Source organism: Cucumis melo, chromosome 7 (genome assembly GCF_025177605.1).
Source record: "Cucumis melo cultivar AY chromosome 7, USDA_Cmelo_AY_1.0, whole genome shotgun sequence".
Lineage (NCBI taxonomy): Eukaryota > Viridiplantae > Streptophyta > Magnoliopsida > Cucurbitales > Cucurbitaceae > Cucumis > Cucumis melo.
This window is the reverse complement of record NC_066863.1, coordinates 11,939,613-11,960,880: the sequence shown is the minus strand read 5'-3', so window position 1 is coordinate 11,960,880 and position 21,268 is coordinate 11,939,613.

The window sequence follows — 21,268 nt, the reverse complement described above, 5'->3', positions numbered from 1 at the left end:
TTTAATTTCTTTAAAAAAATGAACTAAAAAAAATCAAAGAAAAAACACAAGAGGTGGTTGAGAGAATTCTCAAATGATTAATTAAATGGTAGGGTACAACATTGTGACCTCGAAATATGAGAAATACGAACATTTATGAGTGATCTCTTTTGTGTGGCTAGAAGAGAAAAAACCCCTACATAACAAAGTGTGTATTATGAGATAGAGAAATGTGTGTGTATATATAAGACGTAGGTTCTACTCACTACCACTTTACCATATCTAATATTAGCTTATATTACGAGTTTAATACTTAACATTATTTTAAATATGAGTATTTAGTTGGTAACCCATCTTTTATTTTCTTTGTTTCATCAACCCTATCTAAACCTAAAAAAATATTTAATAATTAAGCTCATCAATTTCATTTTTATCTACAATATACTAGATCCATGAATCTTAGATTAAAAAAATATGTCAACATATTTTCACTTATTGTGATCAATTTTGTATTCCATATGTAGCTAAACATCTTTGATCTATTTAGCATTCTCTTTTAAATTTACTAACCTAAAGGACATAAAAATAGAAAGTTTAAGGTCTCACATAAATTGGAATAAATTTTAATTATTTGATATATCTAGTGGATAAGTTGATTTTGAAATTTTGAATATATAGAGAGTTTATTAAACACAAAAATTATAATTTTTGGACATATTGGAAATTTTTTAGTGGCCTACTAAATATAAAAGTCAAATTTTGAGATTTATTAGATTGTTTTTTTAATTAAATAGGTACAAATAAATATTGGAAATTAAATTTTGTTATATATATATATATATATATAGATATACATGTACATAAATTTATAAATATATTTGATACGTAGAGTTAAGTTGAATTGAATAATAATGATAATCTATGTTCGAAATGTATATTGTTTTTGTTCAATTGAATTGAATTGAATAATTTTTCGTGTTTGAAGTAGAAGTTAAAAGTATTTTGTAGTTTTTTTTAACATAAAAAAGGTAATCATTTTTATCATTAAGTTTTTGTTCCATCATTCAATTACACATATACATTTCCAATAATTTAACTTATGTCATGTTACTAAATCCATAATTAATGAAAATTATGGAAGTAATGATCATTGTGGAAACTGATTGATGGACAAAATCGTTATTGGGCCTTAATCGTAAAGAGACGGTTCCCAAAGCATGTTGACGATAGTTGAGTGCGATGATCAATGGATAATGAGAAAAATCATTGTAAATATTAAAGGAAGAGAAAGAGTCGAAGTCAGTTTACTAAAATAACCTACTCAAGTCTAGCATTATTCAAAATTGATATATGTATCAAATCTTGAATCGATAACTTTTACCAACTCAAACTCATACAACTTTGTATACTAACCAAGTATGTTTCCGCTTTTGCTTGTAGCTTCCAATTATTATCATTATTCTATATATATATATATATAAAATTGAATAGCATACAAAACCACTCCTTTTGAAATCAACACATCGACTTGACCTCTATGGATAGTTAGAATTGCAACTTGACCTCCATGGATCGTTAGAATTTGCAAGATAAAAATGAAAAGAATATAATATTTTTAACTTCAAATCTTATCTCAATTATATTGAGCCAATAAATATGTGTATGAGAAAAAACTGATTTAAATAATAAAATTATTGAAAAAATATTTAAATATATAACAAAATATCATAATCTATTAATGATAAATTGTAATAGACTGGTTACTATTTGGGTCTATTGTGACACAAATGATAGTAGTCTATTGCATTAAGTAAAATTTTGTTATGTTTGTAAATATTTTTATATATTCATTTTGTTATATTAAATATCCTCTATATATATATATATATAACAAGAAGACTTCATTAATAAATCAAAATAAATAAAACCAAGTTCCCATTGAAGGGATAACTAAAAGAAAATGAAAGTCCCAATAGGCATCATGCACTCCTTACTGAAGAAGAAAACATGGTACCTAAAGAATCATGAAGAATGAGAGAGTAAGCAGCTAAGCTACAAAATTGCAATAACGTTTACAAGTAACGAAAGAAAAAAAAACAACACCGATAAGACCATCAAGCTCGACTGTAGCATTAGCCACATTTTTTGTCTTTGAGAGATTAGTTGATGGCTCATTGAAGACACATATAATTTCGATCGAATCATACTTCGAAGATGAGGGTCGTCTTTAGAAGCCTAGATGACTGAATAAAGATTAGAGATCCATTCTAATGGCTTTATACCTTCCAAAGCGATTGAGGAGAATTATTTGCAACTCTCATAGACCTTCAATCTATGTTGTTTTTTCACTGCTCCAAGGGCATCAACATTAAACTTCCAACACCTTTTTGAAAGGGTGACTACTGCCTATTATGACTTGTGCAACTCTCGAACCTCACTAGCACAAGGAAACAAACCTTCACCAACTTGTTCGTAGAGAAAAGAATTATTGAGCAAATGAACCACTACTAGAAAAAGGGCCTACAATGATAGTTAAACGTTGTCATAGTAATATTTCATGACAGTTATTTGCAGTCATTGTTCCAGCAGTCATGGAAAGTATTTTATGACAGTTCGAAAAAATTGTCATTAAAGGTGTTTTTCATGACAAAAAATAAATGTCACGAATCTTTTATTGATGACAGATAATAATTGTTATTAATTATATTTTATGAAAGATAATAATTGTCATTATTTATAATTTATGACAAATAATAACTGTCATTATTTATATTTTATGACAGATAATAAATGTCATTATTTTTAATTTATGACAATGATTATATGTCATCATTTCACCTACTATAACTTTAATTAACTGTCAAGAATACATTTTCCATGACAATATTTTTTTAAATTCAAATGTCATAATTTTATTTTCAGTCCCTGTTTTTATTGCCCTATTTTTTTTAATCCCTGTTTTTCTTGTTGTTCTGCCATTACACAGACCAATTCAATCACAAAGTACTATAAAACACACTCATATGGAAAGAAACCGTGAACGCTTTAATATATATATATATATATATATATATATATGTTAACATACACTTTGTAATATATGTACAATTGTTGGTAAAAGGTTTCTATAGTGAAGAAATGAACATACATGTTTTGGTCCCAACAAGCTATTTAAATAAGTAAATTTGAACCAAAATTTTGCTACCAAACCTACAAAAGGGCATATAAATCAATCAATTGCCGCAAATATGGCTTCATTACTCCAATGGATTCTTGCAAAACCTAGCAAGAAAACAAAATGAAATTTTAGAGTATGACTCTACACATCAAAATAAGAATATAAGGAAGCTCTACATTTAGTTACATTTAGTTCATTTAACTACAACACATTCACATATACAACACATTCACATACACAATACATTCACATTCACAGCACATTCACATACACAGCACATTCACTTCAACAACACATCACATTCACATACACAGAACATACACAACACAATCACATACACACCACCAGTCAGGAGGACATATTGCTAATGTACCATGAACTCCTGCACGAGCACATGAGGGAGAACACCTTAAATATGAAAAACATCTAGCATAGTATATATAAATCAAAGATTAATTTAAGATCAAAGACAGAAATGAAATAAAAAAAAGCAGTAGAAGCATAAAAATATCATCAATCTAAACCAAAATATTCTAAAAGACAATACTAAAACTCACAAGAACCAAAGTTTGGAATAATGTGTAACAAGAAACAAACTATAATTTGGAAGTGATCCACATAGAGCAGGATTCTTGGTGATCCTTTGGAATATTAATTCAAACTTAAAATATTGTCAATATGAAATTTGTAAGGTAATTTCCAAAGAGAAAAGACAAAATAAAAAAACTTGAAATCACAATGTCAATAGCAGTTTTCTGATCTTTACGACAAATAAGAGACTTCGTGTCAGATTAAATTAAAGTCTTACAATTGAGTGAGTAAACTAAGTAGAAAATACTCACACTCTTCAAGATTCATTCAGAACATCATCTACAAATTCAAGCAATGTCATGAAGCAAATAGATGCGAAGGTTGAATTGTAGTCAACAAGTGACATAAAATTTAAGGAATTATTATATCAAAATAAGTCGATAAAAACTAAAAGAACCTTTGCTTTCATTCAAGAATATATAAAAGAATGTACTATGTAAAAAAACAACAACAACAACCACCCAACAAATGAAACTCAAAGAACTGACAAAAAGTTTGATGAATGTCAAAATGTTTAAATATCATTCCTTAAGACTTATAAGTCTTAATCTAAGTAAGCATCTTATCACTGCCCCATATTCAAATCCATAAATAATGTATAATATTTTTTCGAAAAAAGGAAATCAATGAACTAAATAAATGTAACAACATAAAATTTTAGTGGCAGTCAACAAGAAAACTGCCTACAAAACTATGTACTCCCCCCCCCCCCCACACACACACACACATTTTAAATTCAAACTTAATGGAACGACTCTCTGTATGTCAATGAAACATAACAATACAAAACTTAAACAAATAAAAACAAACTTATGAAAAGAAATAAATTCAGCAAGACAATGAAACTCATAAACTAAATTAATCTTAATAAAAACTAAAACTCAAATCTCCAAAGAAAGAAATTTCCAATTTCATAAAGTAATATTTGATAATTGTTTTAAACAGTGAAACTGTAAAAAATATTTATAAATATAGAAAAGACAAAAAAGTTTGGGAAATTGCCAAAAATAGATTAAAGAAAGAGATTTAAATGAATTTTGGGACAAGTTTTCAAAAGAAAGACTTTTAGGACAATTTGGGTGTGAATGGACAAAAATGCCCTTCATTAAATTTCTATCGCTCTCTATTGATTTTTCGCCTACCCACGTTCGCTTTCCCTTCTCTTTCGCATAGAACACCTGAAGTAAAAAAAAAAAAACATCTCCTTTCGTTGGCTTTTGAAATTTCCCGCTTTGCTCTTCGAAGATACTCCGACTGTTCGTCTGTCGTCGGTCCTTTAGTGCATTTCGTCGCTTCTCCTTTTCGAACCTAAGAATCAACTTTGAGCGTGTTCTCTTATTTTAGTGAGTTTTATCTGTAACCCATTTTCAATATATTTGCTGGAATTTGTTCTTTTTTCTTCAGGCTTCAATCATGACATCGACTTCGACATCGACCGACGGACCCTTGTACAAGATTAATCCTTCCCATCATTTTTATTCCCTAGTAAGTTGTTTGTCTCATTTGGAAAAGACAACACATAATATTAAGGCCAAACTCAAACCCGATCAATTAGCCTTATTTAGGAAAACAAAGTTTGGGCACTTTTTGGACCTAAATATTGTCTTTAATGGGCCACTCATCCACTACTTAATGTTAAGGGAGGTGGAAGATGAAGGAAAGGATTCTATAAGTTTCTTACTAGGGGGCGTTGTTTGTACTTTCGGTAGGAGAGAGTTTAACATCATAACTGGACTATGAGGTCCTAAAGAGGACTATATTCAGTTGGTTGGGAATAGTCGACTGTTGGAGAAGTTTTTCAAAGACAAGGAGTGTGTTTATGTTAGCGACTTAGAGGATATATTTTTGGAATACGAGGGTGATGACGATGATATTGTGAAATTAGCTTTAGTCTACTTTATAGAGATATATTTGTTGGGAAAAGATAGGCGAACCAAAGTGGACATTGGTTTTTTCAAGATTGCTGATGATTGGAATACATTTAATAATTATGATTGGGGTCGGATTGTTTTTGTACGCACGCTAAGTGCCTTGAAAAGAGCCTTGGACAAGCAATATGCCAAGGGAAAGAAGAAATCAACACAGACAAAAAAATATACTATCAATGGATTTCCGCATGCATTACAGGTATGTGACTTCTTACTTCTTACTTCAAAACTTTAAAACGATCGTTTAGTTATTTTAAACGATAGTTTAGTTATTTAAACGATAGTTTAGTTATTTAAACGATCGTTTAGTTGTTTTAAACGATCGTTTAGTTGTTTTAAACGATCGTTTAGTTGTTTTAAACGATCGTTTAGTTGTTTTAAACGATCGCTTAGTTGTTGTTTTAACGATCGTTTAGTTATGTTAAACGATCGTATAGTTGTTTTTTAACGATCGTTTAGTTATGTTAAATGATCGTATAGTTGTTTTCAAACGATTGTATAACCACTTGTTTATATATCTATATATATCTTGTGGCACTTCCTAAACTTGTTTGTCAAATGTCGAATAGGTTTGGGCATATGAGTCTATACCAACCATCATTGGATGTGGTGTAGATAAAGTAAACGATCATGCCATACCACGAATGCTGAGGTGGGTGTGCCAACAATCACCAAAATCCCAAACTATAAGCCAGGTGTTTGACTCGCCAATGGTAAGTAGCAAGCAATAGTAACTTACTTAAGGATCGCGTGATTTTGTGCTTATTTCTTTGTCCTAAATACATTTGCCTTTTTCTATTTGCAGTTTATAATTAAGGCGGTCATTGAGATGACACCTGAAGAACTAAGCGATTTTTTGTCCATTCACACCCAAATTGTCCTAAAAGTCTTTCTTTTGAAAACTTGTCCCAAAATTCATTTAAATCTCTTTTTTTAACCTATTTTTGGCAATTTCCCAAAAGGTTTCAATGTTTATCGATAAGAGATAATGATATACTCTGATAAATATCTACCAAGACCAGTATTCAATGCAAATTTCAGACATTTAGAGACACAAAATATTAGTTAGCTTTCATTTCAGGAATGCCCAAAGGTCAAAGCTGATTACATCTAATATTAGCCAGGCAGTAGAAACAACTATGGAGGATTTGGGCAGTTTATGGAGATTTCAGAAAAACATGGAGGATTTGAAGCAAAAACTCCTACAGACAACTTTTGAACTTGAGTCACTAAAATGGAAGCAAATGAAGAAAGTATTAAGAACAAAGAGGAAATGAAGAACTTACTTCTTCTACTGCAGGCAACATATGAAGAAAGAGATGAAGCAAGAGATCAACTGTAGAAATTGATGAACAAGATTATGCCAACTTCACTTAACTTCATTCGCCATCATGCTAATCAATCTCAACTTCAATTTTTTTTCCTCACAGCAGAAAAATATGACAAGAAATAGTGACAACAAACTTTAACTTCTTGTACTATTATCTAAATATAACAACTAGTATTCAATATAAAAAAAAAGGTTCATTACATCTAAAACACACTAAAATGATATAACATTCTACCATAGTAGCTGATAAAGATATAATATTTTACATGGCACTAAAAGAACATAATTTGACAGGAGATTAGCCCAACAATGAATTTGTTAAAACATGGAAAATCAATATCATGCTGAAAATTCCTCTATCCATTGTGCAGTAAAATATAATGAAAAATAATTCACAGCTTGCATCGCCAACCAATTACTTATTCAGAAAAAAGGAAAGAAGACAAACCAATATGTCAAGTACCATAACTTTTGTTTTTCTTTTTTCAAATTATATTATATTATTGTATTAACGTTTTTTTTTTCTTATCTATATAAATTTTCAATTCATGTTACAAACTAACCTGTCGAATTCATTGCCAGCAGTATGCAATTGTTGCCCCATCTTTCCACCTATAGCATTGAGATGAATTCAACTATAGGATAACGATTTTCCTGCATTTCTCAAATTAAAGTGGTGATATAGCATAACCTAGGATTTAAAATGAAAGAAACAGAAATACGAGCAAGAATTAAAAGGCTGGATACTTATCTTTTAGCAGCGTAATTTCGTTCTTGCTATTATCAACCCATAACAAAGACTTAAAATGCGACCGTGTCGTAATGAATATGTTCAAATAGAATACTTAATGATAAATTTAACTAAAAGAAGAAAAATGAGACGACTTTGCTCTCTATCTGTGGATATCTCTACTTACATGGTTCGTTCTTTGTTATAACCTAACAACAAAGAAGAAGGGCGAGGGGTTACTAAGATACCATTAAATGAGAAAAGTGTATTTGATCATCGACATGATTAATCAAGGCTGGAAACACAATTAAAACACAATTAAATATTTTTGCTAAAAAAAAAGAAAGTTAAAAAGCTGGAATTCTAATGTTGATTCAAAGTGTAATCTTGTTTACTAAATATAAATATTACAACATGGTACTGATCTTCCAAGTTTAATATTGTAACACCCCTAAAATTAAGATAATTTTGGAGTTAATTATCTAAATTTTGTTTAATTAGATTTAATTTATTGGGCGTTATTTTGAATTCATTTAATAAGAATTATTTCATTTACGTGGGAATTGAAATTAATTAAATATTTGTTGGATGAATATTTAATTAATTAGAGGTTTTGGCATGTGGTGTTTGTTGAGATTTTGATTAAATGGTAGGTTAAGAGGATTAAGTAAAGTTGTAGATTTTTTAGTGTTGTTAAAGTTGAATTAAATTAAATAATTATGGATGTTATTTAATTAAATTGTAGAGTGGAAAGTTTGTTGGAGATTTGATAATTATATGTATATGTGGAAATATATATATAATTATTATGTGAAAGGAAAAGATAATTATATTTGTTAAAATATAATTATTTAAAGAAAAGATAATTGTATTTTGGAGAAAGATATTTATTAAGGGAGAAAAAGTAAACTAATTATATTTTGGGAAAATATAATTATTTGTAAAAGGATAATTATTTTGGAGAAAGATAAAATAATAATTAATTATTGTGGAAGATAATTAATTATTTTAGAGAAAGATAAATAATAATTAATTATTGTGAAAGATAATTAATTATTTTAGAGAAAGGTAAATATTGATTCTGGAAAGAAGTTGTTATGATTGAGTAAATAAGAAAAGAGAAGGAATTGGATTTTTTTTAAAACGAAAATTGATAATTATATAATGGAATATAATTACTGGGAAAAGGAATGTAACATCCCAAATCTAAATTATTTGGGTGTTAAATTAAAGATTGGAATTATAATTTAATGGTTGGATTAAGATAACTCATGTTGGAAGTTATGAGTGATTTATTGGAAAATATGTGATTGATTAAAAAGAATTAAGGATTTAAGTTAATTTGAGGTACTTGAGGGTAAAATTGATTTTGGTGAAATTATATTTAATTGAGTATATATATATATATATATATATATATATATATATATATATATATATATATAGATTAATAATTTGGATTTTTGTGGGATACGATATTAATTATTTTGTTTTGTCTAAATAATTAATATGAAAAAATAAAGTTAATTATATGACGAAATATAATTATATTATTTGAAAAAGATGATAATTCATGAGGAAAAAGATGATTGATTTGATTGGACGAGAAAATATATATTTATTTAGAAAAGTGAATGATGGTTTAAATAAATATATATGTTTATTATAAATTTTGGTGAGAGAAAAATAATAATAATAAAGAAGTATTATTATTATTATTATTATTATTATTATTATTATTATTATTATTGTTAATGGTTATAAATGCCTAAGATTTTATGCATTTAAGGAATTTATTTAGAAAAGTTAATGGGAATAAAAATATATGTATATTTTGGTATTATATATATATATATATCCTAAAAGAAAAATGAAATAATAATAATAAATATTACTGTTTTATTTGGGTCTATAAATAGAATTAGAATGCTTAAGTTGGAAAGAAAAGGAAAAAGAAAAAAAGGTTCTTCATCTTCTTCTCTAAGATAACCATCTGCCGCTGCCGCCTCACCAATTTTAGTTAAGATTGGTCTCTTTGGCAAAGCTTGAAAATTTAAAGTGATGAATTTTTTCCATCAAGGATAAGAGAATTTTTCAACCTCCATTTGAGTAACCTTGGTAAGCTAATGAAATTAAATTAATAATTTGTTAATTTAATTTTGGATCTATTTGGGGTTTCTTTAAAGGTTCAATTTACTAATTTTTTAAGATTTAAATCTTGGATTTTTCCCAATCAAGGTTGAATTGGTTTCAATCCCAATTTTTAGAAAGTTAATTAATTTGGGAGAATTTTGGATGTTAACCAATTGCTAATTTCATTAATTAAAATACTGAAATTTCCTTTTATGATTAAGATCAAATTAATTGGAGAACTTTTACTGTCAGCTAGAGAGTACTTTGTTTGGCTAAAATCTCAAGGTAGGAGATTCTCCTACTAGACCTTCGAACTGAACTTAAGAGCTTGCATGTAATTTTCCATTATGCATTAATGTAGCTAAGATGCATAATGTGATGATGTTGATGATTGATGATGATGACTGATATTATGTTTATGACTGATTTATGTTTATGATGATGACTGATTTACGTTGATGATGATGCATGGTATATTAATCACATGTTTAAGGACGTTAAGATTAATACTCAAGTCATGTTTATGATATTATGATGAGTTGCATGTTATGGATAAAGGTGCTCTGTTAACTTTGTCTATTAGAGTTGTACCCACATGAGTGTCCCTCGGGATTAGCACTTTTTTATGACTGCGTAGTCCAACGGGACCACCAGTTCAGTATGAGATGATATGTTTATGAGTGACTCGACGGGATCACTCACAACCCAATTATCGTAGTATTATTTTTGGGTCCATTAAAGACAAGTTTGTCCTAGGTGTTCCTTTGGGTTCACCGAAAATCAAAGATGTTCCTAAGGGATTACAGATTGCACGTGTTTGGGAAAGCGCCAGTTTAGGGGTACCACTCTATTGGACTCTAATGGGAAGTTAACAGACACCTAACGGGACTAGTAGTGAGTCCCTTACTGAGTATATGTTTACACTCACTCTTTTTATGTTTAATATTTCAGGCAAAGGTAAAGGTAGAGGAAAGCTGGCGAGCGACAGAGAAGAATCCGTGGCATGTAATATGGGGACTCAGTTTTGCTTCCGTGTATATGTATCGGTGCTTTAGTATTCCGTTTTTAATGAAAATATAATTTCCCTCCTTTCAAGAAAGTGTCTCTTGTTATTATTTCTTTTTAGTAATGATCTCAGCTTAGTATAAAAAGTTAAAGTTGGGTCGTTACAAATATTGTTTTTTACCATAAGCCATGGTGGACAGTATCAATACTAAATCTCAACTAATCCACTCGCTCAACTGGAATTCTAATGCTTCCCAAGATTACTGAGACTCATCAATGCCAAAAAATTGTCTCCAATGGATATATGAAGAATCTATCTTTGAATTCTTACTTTATATTATCACTTTGAAGAATCTCCATTTTAATATCTATTTTTATCCAATCCCTATTTTACTTTTCAGTGTAAGCAAAGATTCTATTAAGATAAACAAACATAATCAATAATGAATTGTGAGAGAGGATAAAAAGAATGAATGAATTACCTGGGCAAAGCCAGTAGTTGCAAGATAAAAAGAGCAATCATTCCCCAAAACAGAGACAAGTGCAACAAAGAGATGAACATCTTTATTGCTCAACCCAGATTCGACATGTCGAAGTTGTTCAAACAAGTTAATTTGTGTTGTCATATTTGGGAGAGGAACCGACATGTCAAAAACCTCTGTTTAAACAAGTTAACAGCCAACTGTTGCAGAAGAATCATATGATAGTATAGTTATCATCTAATTTTAAGCAATATTTCTACATTTCTCAAATATTACTTGAAAAGGTATCTTTGTATAATCAATTTGAAGAACTTATCACTTCTTACATGCACAATGAAGATAATAACTATTACCAGAATGATCATCGTCGAGTACACCTGATAGGGATTAAACGAGCAGGACGGAAGAAAGACCGAAATTCTACCCTAATTGCAATTAATTAACAAAAAATCCTAAATCGAAATAAGGTTAAAAATATGATTTTTTTAAGAAAAACTTACGTTTGAAGCTCCAATTGATGCTTAAACCACCAATAGGGTTGACCTACTATCCTCTGGACTCAGAACCAGGTTGTGGAAACCGTTGGATGAAGGAAATTGAGAGAGAGAAAGAAGATGGAAAATAAAAAAGAAATAAGGGTTGGGTTTTTATTTATTTACTTATTTTTAAATTTTTATAAAAAATAGCAGCAGCAAATCGTTTCTTTAGAAAAAACAAACAAGCCCCAACCTTAAGGCCCCAAGAGCCCATTTTATGGAGAATTCACATGCAAGGTTGCATGTACATGTAATCACATGGGCCAATAACACATATCTCACTAACCATTAGTGGGCTTAATGTTTTCATAGTTTGCTAACACCTAGCCCACTATAGTTAGTGGGTTTATCCAACAAAATGTTGGATTTTTCCACTAACTTTGGTCAAAGGGTAAAATTGTCATTTGGTCAAAGTCAAACTTTGACTTTTCAAACCAACAAGTCAACATTTTGACTTTTAACAATATTTTTCATCTTGACTAATTTTGACCTTCCAAGCATGAATCCACATTTATTTTCTCAAGATTCAAATCACATTTAAATATATTGCAGGTCAAAGTTTGACTTTTTAAAGTCAAAAGTCAACATTTTGACTTTTTACAACTTTGACTATTTCTATTTTTTTAGCTCTCGAGTATGAATCCGCATTCATATCTTTAATATTTAAATTTAAGCATAAAGCTCTATTAGTAATCTAATAATCGACAGTTATATTACATATACTTGTTGGTTTCTCTCTCCTTTCCAAAATCGAATAATTCAACTCATTCCATCATGTTGTTCTAAGTTTATTCCATATGAGCTAGCAGGGGAACATAATAGGCCTATAGATCATGGGCTTCAAAAATCCGAGATTAAGTGGCTAAACTCTTTTACGTTGAGCTAATCAACATTTGTTAACTAACAGGTCATTTCACTAAAGTCCCGTAGTTGCACTCCCCTCACTATAGATATATTTGTGTCCATTTGATATAACCATGATTAGTAAGTTAATCCTTCACAGTTTATTTGTAAGCTTGGCTGGATCGAAAAGTACCGTTTTACCTCTAAGACTACATCTTTCTCCTCAAGTCCCATTAATCCACTATTGAACAATTGGTTTTGAAGATCAACCTATAAACCGAATCCCTCTCGGGCTAATGAGAGGGTGGGATCCCTTTGTTCAAGACTCGAATTCATGTAACGATCCAACTTTTTATACTAAGCTGAGGTCATTACTAAAAAAAAAAACAATAACAACAGACACTTTCTTGAAAAGAGGGAAGAATAAATTTTCACTAAAAACAGAATACTGAAACACTGATACATATACGCAGAAGCAAAACTGAGTCCCCATATGGCATGTCATGGATCCTTCTCTGTCGCTCGCCAGCTTTCCTCTACCTTTACCTTTGCCTGAAATATTAAACATAGAAAGAGTGAGTATAAACATATACTCAGTAAGGGACCCACTACTAGTCCCGCTAGGTGTCTGTTAACTTTCCATTAGAGTCTTGTAAACTGGTACGTTCCTGAACACGTGCAATCTGTGATCCCTTAGGAACAAATTTGGTCTTTGGTGAACCCTAAGGAGCACCTAGGACAATCTGGTCTTTGGTGTACCCGAAGGAAACACTGAGACAATCGGGCTGTGAGTGATCCCATCGAATCACTCGAATCATGTCAATATCAATGTCAATGCCAGACTGGTGATCCCGTCGGACTACGCAGTCCTAAAAAGGTGGTGATCCCGAAGGACACCCATGCAAGTATGACTCTAATAAACAAAGTTAACAGAACACCCTATCCATAGCATGTAACATATCATAAACAAGATATGAATATTAATCTTATCATTCTTAATCATGTGATTAATATATCATGCATTAATATTAACATCAACAGTCATTATCATAATATCAGTCATCATCATCAATCATCAATATAATGACAATCATTATCAATAGCATCAAGTTATGCATTTTAGCTACCATCAATGCATAATCATAATTACATGCGATCTCTTAAATTCAGTTCGAATGTCTAGTAAGAGAATCTCTTACCTGGAGATTTTAGCCAAACAAAGTACTCCCTAGCTGACAGTAAAAATTCTCCAATTAACTTGATCTTAATTATAAAAGGAAATTTCAGTATCTTAATCAATAAAATTAGGTTGAAACCAATTCAACCTTGATCGAGAAAAAATCCAATATTTAAATCTTAAAAAACTAGCTAATTGAACTTTTGGATAGTGTGTTATTATTGTTGTTGAAGTTGAATTTCATTAAATAATTATGGCTGTTATTTAATTAAATTCAACTTCAACAACACTAAAAATCCACAACTTTACTTAATTCTCTTAACCTACCATTTAATCAAAATCTCAACAAACACCACATGCCAAAACCTCTAATTAATTAAATATTCATCCAAAAAATATTTAATTAATTTCAATTCCCACCAAAATCAAATAATTCTCATTAAATGAATTCAAAATAACGCCTAATAAATTAAATCTAATTAAACAAAATTAAGATAATTAACTCCAAAATTATCTTAATTTTTGGGGCGTTACAATCTTCCCTCCTTTAAGAAACTTTCGTTCTCGAATGTTCTAATCTTTGAACAACTTAGGATACTGGGTTCTTATGTCTTAATTAATAACAATTTATATCAAACTCCATAATCTTTAATTAAATATACACACCCATGTATATATATTTAATTAATCCAACACAAAACAACAAATACATTCCTTAACTTCGAAGTCCACTTAATGTAGTACCCATAATAAGTTCCCTAAATTTATGGGTTGTTACAATTCAGTCCTTAAGGGAACAACCTATCTATTAACCCTAAAGCGGGTAGGAGTGAATTCTGTCTTGCACCTGTTTCCAACTATCCACCCGATTTTACCCATAAAATCGGAGGCTTATTGGGCCAACGCTAATGAGTTGCCCTCACCTATGCAGATCTAAGGATAATCTCGTGTGAACAAGAGTTCACAGTTAGCTCAAGATTAAGATTAAGTTACCTGGGTCATTAATAATTGAGGTAGTCAGTTTTAAACAGTAAACAACGTTATAACATAAAAGTGACTATTTCATGGTTCTGTCTTATGTAAACCTTACATAGGATGCCCCCACTTTCATGTCTCTACATGAACGATTCAGGATTACATCATTTGTATTAACTACAAAGCGGGCTGCATCCATATTATCTCTAAATAAGACGTCTAACCTTTATTTATATACTATACACTATTTAGGATATTTACTCGAACTTAATCCATATTTATGTCTCTACATAAAGTTCAAGTTTACTCAAAATAGCCTTGGATCTTAGTTTATTGGATTTAAGATTATAGTATTCAAATTCTCAATAACAACTTTATTGAATAGAATATGATTACAAACTACGAGTTTTAGGACATAAATTTCAACAACACCACTGCCGACTCAAACACCGTCTAAAAAACCATTTTCCGTCACCAAATCAACTTCTATATATATGAAACCAACATAGATAGTAATGGAAAGTAGACTGACAGCAAATATTTATACATTTTTTTCATTTGGTACTTAAAGCAAACACTTAATGTACGTTTGATAAATTCCAGCAGAATACTAAACAAAAATATAAAGATGGCATATGTAAAGACAAAATTAATTAAAAAGACAAAATCAGGCAGTAATATCAAGAAAAACAATCAACCAGTGCTAAAATGAAACTGAAACAAATTGCTATGAATCATCACCATCCAAGCTGAAAATCTTGAGCTCTTTTGGCCGCTTCAATGTCTTCAGTGGAATTAGAGTGACATCCCAATCACTCACTTTTGTATCCTCTACAAAAATTCAACATTTTTTCATTAAAACATTCCACAATCTCAAACAAATCAAACCAGAAGGAAGAAACAAAGCAATATATCTGAGAATATGAAACTCAATGGAAAACAAATCTCGTCATAGGGTTTTTTTTTCTTTCTTTCTTACCTTGTAATTTCTTCTATATATATGGAAGATAGTGGCATGAGAGAGGAGAAGATTATGACCAACAATGTAAGGCTCGGTAGTAGAGTTGCCATCCTGACAAGTTATGTGACGAAGAATGGAGCAACGTCCCAATGCTTGGAGATTGAGATCGTAGCCCTGTGTAGTGAAGGTATGTTCGTTGAAAGTAATCTAATGCTTGACTCGATTGTCGAACTCCTAAAAGCATGTTTCGGCGAAAACCACAAAATCATTTTTGCAATTTCGAAGGTGTGAATTGAAATGGAATTGGGGTTAAGGTTAAGGTTAGAGAATTACTTACATGATTTGGGGACTGAACCAATCAGTGTATTTTTCTTCTAGGTGAGTGGAAGACAAAAAGTGGGAAACTAGGGCTTCGGGAGAAGAAGGGATTAGAAATGTTGATGAATCTAAGAGATGAGGAAGAAGAAGAAGGAAAAGGGCAAAAGAGGCAGAGAGATAAAGAGAAGAACGAAACGTTGTTCCTATTCTTCCTTGGGCGAGAGAAAGTAGTGGATAAGAATTTGAGGATAAATGTTTGGTGCATAAGAAAAGATCGTACAAGTGGCTTGGTACCCTTCTCTTCTTTTCTTTCATTTGATTTAAAATAAATATGTATTATTTTATTATTTATATTTAATGACATTAAAAAATTTTCATAGATTTACGACACTTAAAAACTGTCATAAATTCTTCACATCCAAAGAATTCTGCATTTTCCTGCCAAACACACGCATTTTGACTTTTTATGACATTTGTTTCTTCCCTCCTTTCAATTTGGGATGGAATGAACTGTCATAATAGGTCCATTTTCTTGTAGTGCTTATTGAATATCAAAGTTCATGCAACTAGATCTTGAACTAAGAATGACGCATTGTGAAGGAGCATGTATTCTGGCTAAGCAACACAAATAAGGAAAATACACGAAATAAGGATAGATGATGTGCTAAGTTAAGATAACGGGAGAAGGGTTGTGTAGTAACGTCATGAGCTAGACGAGAAAAGGGTGGTTCATTAATTCAAATTAATCAACTTCTTATGTGTTGGGTTAGAGTTAAGCATGATTAGAGAATATATTAAACCTACACGTGTAAGGCACTTAGTAGGAGCTAGCAAGCTAAGATGAGTTTAAGGATAACTAATCTAGTTTAGCATTAATATAAATAGGAATTAAAAGTTCAAAGGAAGGAATAAGGAAAATTTAAGTGTGAGACTTATGCTAAAAAACACAAGGCAAGGAGAAGAAGAAGAGAATTAAGAAGGGAGTTAGTAGGAAATGTATAGTTTTTGTGAGAACCCTTCTAAAGAGAAAGAATAGAGATTTCCATAGCTTTTCTTTCAAAGTCATGTTATGTTATGTTCGGTTTAGTGCATGTATAATCTTGTTCATGATTTATAAGAAAAACATGACCATTTAAAAGTATGTTTCCAAGTTGAAATGCTTCCAAGTTAAAGTATTTCATTTTGTGATGTTTGTATGAAATGCTTGTATGAGAGTAAACCATTAGCTTTATTCATATCATGAGCTAGCTATTATGTGCATATAATAGTCAAGGCAATGGTGACTCCGCTCATGTTGAGTGCGTTTAGACTTAGTTTGTGTGGTAAACTATTTTTCACAATGTGTCATTGATTCAAGATCATTGCATATAAAATGCTCCTTGTGAATCTCTTCATTATGCGCGCAGACATGGTCATTGCATGTGACATGCTCCCAATGTCTTTATTCGTCATATTAAAGCTAAGTCCTTATCGTGTACAAGTTTTTCTATTATTTGCCCAAGTATAAGCAAAATAATAGGTTTATCCGGATGATCCATAGTCGAACACAGGAAACTAATATCAACAATTAGTTCTTGAAATTACTTATCAATCAGGCGGTATAAAAGAATAATGAATAATTAATAAATGAATGTAAGCGGAATAAAAACTACTAAGTACTCTAGAGATTATGTAAAAAGAAATTATATGGATTCAAGATGGTGATGCAAACTAACTTGTATGAAGAATAAGGAATGTCTATGCATGACTAAGCGATTAAACCATGAAAATCTTGATGCGATATGGCTCTCATAACTAGCTTATGATTAAGGTGAGCTCCTCTTAGAATCTTTATACACCACAATTGTCCTCCTTTCGAAGTGCAAATGACTTAACCTAGTTAGGCAAAATATATCGAAGAAATTACTTATAAAACGTATAGAGCTTCGCGATTAAGGATAGCAACCTCTCGGTGCCTATTGCCCACACTTGTCCTCCTTTCAGGGTACAAATGCTGGAAGTTATTTCGCCAAGGTAGACAAACTCCTCCTATGCACGTTAGCCATATCCTTGCTACTTGCCTTCTCGGGTAGTTGGCGATAAGCACTGGCCAAGTGATGAAAATAGCTCAACTAACGCGATAAGAATTATAAGCAAGCAACTTATCAAGAACTTATCATAAGACCGAAGTACAAATAACACATTGACAGATGAGCAGTAAAGAGATGAATAGATTGAAAAGATATAAACATATAATATATATTAAAAAATGTAGGCCATCAGCCGTTGTACAATATGAACAACATATATTACAAAGAATACAAAAATGGGAAGAAAAAAGAAAGAAAAATGTTTACAAGTTAGAGGAAGTGGGAAATGAACTTCCTTTCCTTCAAACTTTAAGCTCTCACTCACTATTTGGTCGAAGAATCAGGGGATCACTTTTACAGACGGCGAAAAGGCTACTCCTTTTCGCCACTCTCTAGACTTTTGCTCGTTGAGGCGCTTTAGATCCATTCAGACCTTCATGACCGAACATAAGCATATGACTTTTCACATAATCTACCTTTTTTTCTTGATGGTGATGGGGTTCTTTATATAGGCAACTTTCAACGGAAAACTTCTATTCTTCTAATTATGTCAGCATGGAAAGCCACCATTGTCAAGTTACATCATCCCTAACTACCATTTTTGTTTTCTAGTGAACTGTTCTCGCGTAATGATGAAGCTTCTCACCTAGTATTTGTTTTATCCAGACAGGCTATTCTCATGTAGCTCTTGCGTGATATCCTCTACAATTTATTAATCTCTTCTTTTGCTTTTATTATTGTGTTAAGTCATTGAAACACGGTAAAACAAACATGGATGTTTATGTAAAGTGTATTTCTAAATACTTATGCTTTTTCAACATAATCATGACGTTTTGATACACTTCTTCTACATTTTGGCCTTGTTATTCTATAAAAGAGGCTACACTAACTTGTATTTCTATAAGTTATCAGGTAACCATGTGTTGAGAAGTTACATGGTGATGAGAAGAGCTAAATGCTAGAGTAATTGGAATTGAACATGTAAATCTCCAAAGGATGCTAATGATGATACGGGTCGTCATAATAGTCTATACATGGGAATGGTTCAATGCTTTGGTGAAATAAATAAGTAGAGGCCAGTATGGTGTTTATTGTTTTTTTAGCGCATAATGAGGCGTTGTGAAAATGATTTTGTAAAATGAATTTACTCATTTACTTGTATTCCCCAAAGGTTTTTCTAAAATGTCACTCACTAAGCATTAGGCTTACGTTTTAAGTTTTCCCTTCTACAAGTAAGCGCGAAGAAACTACATTATGAAGGCGAGTCACTTCGTCGTGCTAGGCGTTAAAAGTTGCGCAAGGTGTTGGAGTTTAAGTTTAGAAGTTTAAAAGTTCAAAATTTATTTAAGCATAGACTTGTAATTGTACTAAGTTTGTTAAGGAACGAATAAAGTTGTCAAGTTCTCTCAAGACTTTTGTGTTGTTTTTCCATATCGCAAGGCATGTTCTCTTGAAAGTAATCTTAAGAGTAGGTATTCTAGTGATAAGTTTAAGTTTAAGTTCGAGTGTTCTGACGCCTCATTAGATGTGAGGGAAGGACGCTTTTCGGGTAGAGGTATAATAATATATGTTAGTGGTACAACTGATACCATTATCGTCAAGAACTCATTTACACAATTCCTTCTTTGTCTAACCATGCAAACATTATGGAAGAAAGCTTAGCTTTTCCAATCTTTGAGTTAAGATTTTTTGCATCTCTGAGCTTAGAATTTAGTTCCTTTGAGAGCAACTTTGTTCAAATCTGCTTTGATGGATGTATAAAGGGAGCTATCAATATCATTTATTTGGAGGTTTGCCTACAGAGAATCAATCCTAAATTTTTGCTAACCAAGCTTTCTTGTCATCTTTACTTATTACTTTTTGGTTTTTCCATCATTCTCCAACAATTATTTAAGCCTTCTAATGAAAGAGTATTTAGGATGGCCTAGTGTTGGGGGTATAATTGTAGTGATTTTCAGAATCTAACTCTCCCCCATGATTACATATATTTACTAAATTCATCTTTTTGTAAAGAATAATAATCTAGACATCATAACAAGCCCTGAGCAACGAGAATCGCCTAAAATGAAGTTAAAAAGAGCAAGAATTGGCTAAAACGAGTTTGAGGGCATTATCATAATTTTAAAAAAGAAGCTCATCTTGGAGCACTATTACATAGTGCTTGAAGGCCGAGAGCAACGAAGGCTTATGCACCGTGGCACGAGTGTAAAAAATGAACAAGCGCCACAAATGAGGCATGTGAAAACGTGCGCCTTTGCCAAAATAAGTGCCAATTAACCCTATTCGCTTTCACTTCACTTAATCATTTTTTAGATTTGTAAGCAAAATTCTCTCAAATTTTTGTACAAAATTCTCTCAAATCAATAAATAAAATCATCCATTTTTGCTGCAAGAATGGCCTCATTTCTCCATCAGTTTTTCTTTATATCTTCAGGTTTAATGATGGGCTAAGGTAATTTAGGGTAATCGGGGTGATCTCAATTTAGTTCTATGAGATTCCTTGTTTAATTTTGCTTATCAATATGATCTTTGGTTATTCTCTTTTCTTTCTTTTTTTAATAAAAGATCCTTTATGCATTGGATTGATCACCCAATAAATTTAGGCTTTAATCTTAAAATTTAGAAGTGTTAAACTCATTGTTGAAGCTCGATTGTTAATGATCTTGGAATGAATTCTTTAGCATCTATGAGGATCCTATTAAGTTTGTTTTTTATTGTTAATTTGAGAATGTCCCAATGAATCTTTTCAAAGATAGTGGCTATCCCTGTTTGAAAAGTCTCAATTCGAAATTCTTCATCTTAATGCAATTCAATGTAGTTTTGTTGAAACCACTAAGATGGATACCTAATTACATAAATTAGTATGAAAGTTTTTCTTTTATATTGTTCATTAAATTAGGGCAATTGATCCTAAAAACAACAATTGATTTAGGATCAATTTGAATGCAAACACCCTTTTGTTTCGATGATTACAATTAGAGTGAATCACCTAATTACCTACTTCTTTAATCGAGAGAAAACTCCTACTTTCTA